Below are 6,353 nucleotides of genomic sequence, written 5' to 3'. Positions count from 1 at the left end.
CTGTAAACAATTGTTGGAAAAATTACTTGCGTCATGCACAAAGTAGATATCCTAACCCACTTGTCAAAACTATAGTTTGTTAACAAGAAATTTGTGGAGTGGTTGAAAAATGAGTTTTAATGACTCCAACCTAAGCGTATGTAAACTTCCGACTTCAACTGTATGTTAACGTATTTTTAACACTTTTTTCGGATGCTTGATTATTTTTCTTGCTTTACTGGGAAACTTAGCAGAGGTAGACATGCTCTGGTTATTTTTGTTAGTGCAGGGTGAGCTGCACACAGTGGACTTCCTGCTCGGGCACACCACCTCAGTGCTAACAGTATAACTCTGGTTCATCGGCATATGATTACTACATACAATAGCTGTAGGATCAGCAGAGACATTCAGGGCATTAAGAGGGACATAAATTAGGTTACTTACATTGTGTCTTCTAACGCCGCTGTGATAATGTACATTTGCTGAAGCATTATGACAACTCAGCGACACAATGGTAGGGATTAAATGCGCTGGGCTTGGGTAATTGATAATCAATGTCTCAACGCAGCCATATAATGCTGTGGAAGGATCCGTGAACCCAAATGATTTGGGTGGATCCCATCCTCCTTATAAAATGAGTGTTGTTTCCAGAAGGTATCAAAATTGCCAATAAATGTTACACCTAGAGAGCTGCAATAGTCTCGTAGCCAGTAATGGAGAGCTAAAAGTCTGCTGAACCGTTCAATGCCATGATTTAGGGAGGGCAGAGGGCCAGATATTATGGGGCATTTGTTGTTGTCAAGCAGTGACCCAATCAGTTGTTTAAAATCCATCTTCAGCTGTTCTGAGCAGGTCTTCATATTTGCTGACACCTTACTTCTCCAATGTGTTTTACAAGGCAGTACTTGTTTAAAAAAAAAAAAAATGATGTTACCATTGGTGTATTCAAATGAGCGTTAAGTAGATGTCACCTTATGCCCTTAATAATGAATCCAAGTGTTTGACATGGGGGAAGAGGTCCATTAACTTTATGATCAAACTTTATCAATCTAGAAGCAACAGTCATTTTTCATACTTTGGTCATTATACTTTGATCTGGTTTCCATCAAATATCATAACATTTAATGAAAATGAAATTTGACAAGATTTTGACTGTACATGACTTTCAAGCATTCATCAGTCAGACTATTCACAAAGTATGATGATTAACGTATCTTCATCATAACCTTAAAACACCCACTTGAATCACATTTCATTAAGCCAAGTGTTGCAGAATCAATTCACAGCAGTCATAATTGGAGTCAGTCTAATTGATCAGGGTGTGAGTCCCAAATGACACCCTATTCTCTATATAGTACAGTACTGTGGACCAAAGCCCATTGGGCCCTGTTCAAAGGTAATGCACTACATAGGGAACAGAGTGCCATTTGGAACACATCCAGAGTCATGTTTGATCAGAGTGGAAGCCGTGCAACCCCATCTATCTTCCCCCCTGTGATGTGTTACGTTATCCTGTTCAACCTTTAAAGAGATTGAACAGGATAGGAAATTCATAACATATTGTACAAATTGGAATTCGTAACATGTCCTACGAATTGCAATTCATAACATATCATACAAAATGAATGATATGCACAATTTTCGGGGACCCATTTTGGCTTGTGAGCTCTACTTTGAAAACTACTGGCTGAAATGATCCAAAACCTTTATAACGCATCTTTAAGGCGCTAAATCATAGGTGTAAACGATTAAAGAGGTCTGAGCACTGCACACGGTAGAATGGCTAAGTTCATGAGGCGTGATCTCCCTGGCATAAAGACAAAAGACTGATGCCAGATCCCCAGTGGGAATCGAACCCACAATCCTTGGCGTTGCAAGCTCCGTGGTCTACCAACACACATAGGACCACCATAATGACTGATGCCAGGTCAGTTCTGTCAGCTTATCTTCATGCATCTCGTACTGTGTAATGGATTCCTTTTAACCATGACCAATGACACTATATTCACATTGCAATGATGGCCGTTTTTCCGGCCGAAACACCTCAGTGTGTGAACTGATACCTAAACTCATTCCTTTGAAGGCTCATTCATTCTACACAGTTCAGCACCATAACAACTGACTGAGAACAGCTATTCCCACCCATTCCCTCTCCCTGCTCCCTCACCCCCTACCTTCCATAAACCAATCTCACAACACAACAACTTGCCGTAGTTAGAGCCAAATGCAGGACAGGCAGGGGATGCTTAGACAAGTGCCATACAAGAGACAACAGGATCAGGGGGCTTATTTATAACCGTTGCGTACATTTCCCACTAAATATCTGCGTAAACTTGACGCATGCCACACATACGAATGTTTACCGTTATAAATCACACCCCTCCTGGAACTGTGAAAACGCCGTCTGAAAAGCACCCATCATTCACCTTTTATTGTGAAAATAACGCCCTTATTTGCTGTATACTTTGGAAGTATTGGAATTAGGCCAAGGCAGTTTCTAAAGGAAATAGCAACGGTAAACTTGATCAAATGTCTCTGGAGGTGTTGACAGAATGTTGAAAACTTTTACAGTGACATCTGACATCTTAAAGACAAATACAACAGCAAATTGTTCTGGACCTGTACACAGATCATTGGAATTCAATAATGTTTAGCATTGACTTTTTCCTGAACATGGAATTTGAGTCCATCATGGACAGAAAAGGTGGTGAGTAATTTATTCTGCAATGGTTATGAAAATATGAATTATGTTTATAAATGAAATATTGTTTACTTGAGACATTTGAAATTACAGTAGACTATTCAGATGCACAGTAGCCTAAAAATAATTATACGGAAAAGGTGAATGTATGTTCTACTACTGTAAAGTGGGTCCAAGCATGTCATCATATCCCACATTTGCACAAAATACTAGGCTACTTGCCTGCTTGCAATGCAAAACTTCAATCACTAGAAACTGTGCATACGCATGGTCTACAATCTGCGGGTTTCTAGGTACATTCTCACGTTAAATTCCGTTTTTATAAATGCCCACTTTTGCGTGAAAACTGGCGCATGCATGTTTCTGGATATATTGCAGCACATGACTGAGAATGACAGATCCCAAGGGTGTTGTTATGTGGAGAGTCGAGAGAGAGAGGGGTAGAGAGAGTGAAGTAGAGTGAGTGAGAGAGTGGAGAGAGAAAGAGAGGGAATTGAATTGCGAGAGAGAATTGAAAAGAGAGAGGGAGACTGCTAGAGATAGTATAGAGAGCCTCTTCTGGCTTCTCTTGACCGAGATCCCCAGGTTGTGCTGTTGAGAAATAAAGAGGGGTAGAGAAACTGCCTGTGATTTGCACCATGCTACTGTGGAGACTATAGAGGAGAGGTAAAGAGAGAGGGGAGAGAGAGGATAGCTTCTGAATCACACTATTTAATGCTTCATCAGAATGAAGCAACTGTGGAGACTAGAGAGGGAAAGAGAGAGATAGAGGGGAGAGAAACTACGAGAGGATAGAGAAAGACAACGTCATACTGGATGTAGCTACTTTAGAGAGAGAGAGAGAGAGAGAGAGAGAGAGAGAGAGAGAGAGAGAGAGAGAGAGAGAGAGAGAGAGAGAGAGAGAGAGAGAGAGAGAGAGAGAGAGAGAGAGAGAGAATAGAGATTTGCACCATGCTACTCTCCTCTTGGCTTCTTCTCACTCCCCAGCAGTACAGAAACAGACATAGCTTGTTTCTCTTCCTCTTAGCCTGGAATGAAAGAGAGGAGCAGAGGGATGCCAGTCCCCCGCCAGTCCCCCAGTGAAGTAGGCTGACTGGAACGGTTGTGAGGGCCAGATGCTGCAGATGGAGCTCAGGCTCAGCCACCATACCGCCCCTGTCCCTAGCTGCAGCCAGCTGCAGTGGGACCACACCGCCCGATCCATCACCTCCTCCCGCTCTCTCCTTAGCGGAGAGGAAACACACAGGCTGGCTGTGAAGGAATGCCATCTGCCCGCATGAGGAGAAGGTAACCAAATAAAGGCATGACAGCAGGGCGACAGAAAAGAGAATCCCACACACTGCACTCGCCAGTATCGCTCGTTTATTTGAGCTTACGTATCAACCTCAGAGTCTTTGTCAGAGCAAGATCGATAGACAATAGAAAAAGATACACCTCCATCGTCTCTGTGTTTGACCACCCTCAACAACCTGTACTGGATGGATACTCTTATGCTTATCTGACAGACAGACACCCATGGCTGAGCACTACTCCTGTTTCGCCTGCTACGATCACCACTCACAACTCACACTGACTGGGGATCAGATCAAAACTAGTTGTTTGACAATGACAACCGGCCCCTTCCCGTTCTGCTGTCTAATGTAGTGCCGGAACCATGTGTAAGACAGAGGATGTGTGCCAAACGGTGGGCCATAGTCAAAACTAGTGCACTTAATAGGGATTAGGGTGCCATTTGGGACACAGACAGCAGGAGCCCCTACATATTTCAAATGTTTTTAATCTCTTTAAAGAGGAACTGCCCCTAAAAACCAACTCATCCCTTTGAAAATGGCCTCCCAAAGTGTACATACACTGTAGGATAATTTTGGTCATAAAGTCAGTCTCGTCTAAAATGGAGTTTGGAACCTCGGTGCGTCACAACGAGTAAATGAAGGTTGGGTTTGGATTACAATTATGTCAACAAATCAGGCCCCCTTTTGCCAAACTCCAAGTGCAAATTTCCCCTCTGCCCATTTCGCTTCCCTTCATTGAATCGGGCTCTGTTGTTTCATCGCCCCCATAGAGAATGATTGAGGCCTCTAGTGGCCAAAAGGCAGTTTTAGCGTGGGCAACGCCATTGAGGACTTCCACCATTTTAATGTAGTCAACTGGGTGGGACTTCCAACTTCATTGGCTGATCCCTCATGATGACCATGTTGAAGTAATGTCCAACCGGGTCATCAGGAGGGATCAGCCAATCGTTAAGAAGAAAATTGACTACTTCAAAATAGAGATTGCCTCAATGGCGCTGCCCGTGCTGTCTATCTAGCTCTATGATCGCTGCCCAACATGTTCAAAGGATCATGTTCATTTTAGACTGAAAAGCCCTATACAGATTGACCGTGCAATGCATGCTTCCAGCAGGATGCAGAGGTAATCATCCTCAGCTTCCAATTGGCTCATTCATCCCCCTTCTTCTCCCCTGTAACTATTCTCCAGGTCGTTGCTGTAAATGAGAATGTGTTCTCAGTCAACTTACCTGGTAAAATAACGGTTAAATAAAACTGGTTTGCATGCCCTGCCGAAGGACCCTATCATGTGGAATAGGTGGTTGGAGTTCGATGGTCCCTAGTGGTGGTGAGTATACCAGTAGCTAGACCGTAGACTGCTGGTTATGTATTTATCACTAGCATAGCTGACGACACATTAGCTAACTAGCTACCCTAACATTAGCCAGCTACCTAGCTAGCTAGCTGCCTAACGTTAGCTTACCTCAATACAACTCTGATTTGGCTTGGAAACGCAATAACATTTCAAAGGAAGGCAAATAATTAGTAGGAAAAGCTTTTGTCATGTGATGTTGCCAGATTGACTTTAGATGCAGTATAACTTTAGCCAGCAAAAAGTATTTCTTTAGCCAAACAAAAAGTGTGTTGTTTTGTAAAATTTTGAAAGTCTATTAAACAAGTTTGGTTACTAGCTTGCTACCTTTTGAGTTTGTTTCCCAAGAGGCGGTTGGAATCAGTTAGTGGGACAGCTACTATCTATCCAGTGGTCCTGCCAACCAAGAACGGAAACTATATTTTTCTCAATGAGGACTATCCTGAAGCTGTACGCCAGAAGAGGAAATAACTTATCCCAGCCATGAAAGCTGCCAGAGCGTTAGGGGATATTGCTTACATCCACTATGACAGGCTCATTGTCCACCCTCCTTGCCAAAAGCTTGGAAGGGATGAGAGAGCCAAGCCTATGGGTTCGTAGCTTGAACCCCACAGCACACACACACACACACACTTACACAACTGATTAACCTGTCTGGGCTAGGGGGAAGTATTTTCACGGCCGGATGAAAAACGTACCCAATTTAAAGAGGTTACTACTCTGGCCCAGAAACTAGAATATGCATATTATTAGTAGATTTGGATAGAAAACACTCTGAAGTTTCTAAAACTGTTTGAATGTTGTCTGTGAGTATAACAGAACTCATATGGCAGGCAAAAACCTGAGAAAAATCCAAGCAGGAAGTGGAAAGTCTGAGAATTGTAGTTCTTCTTTTGATTCTCTATCGAAGCTACAGTGTCTGTGGGGTGACGTTGCACTTCCTAAGGCTTCCATTGGCTGTCTAAAGCCTTCAGAAAGTGGTTTGAGCATTCTCCTGTCACTGGGCAGATAATAGGAGCTCAGTTTCTGAGTG

Source organism: Salmo salar, chromosome 21 (assembly GCF_965601325.2).
Source record: "Salmo salar chromosome 21, fSalSal1, whole genome shotgun sequence".
Classification (NCBI taxonomy): domain Eukaryota; kingdom Metazoa; phylum Chordata; class Actinopteri; order Salmoniformes; family Salmonidae; genus Salmo; species Salmo salar.
Note: the sequence above shows the minus strand (reverse complement) of the source record.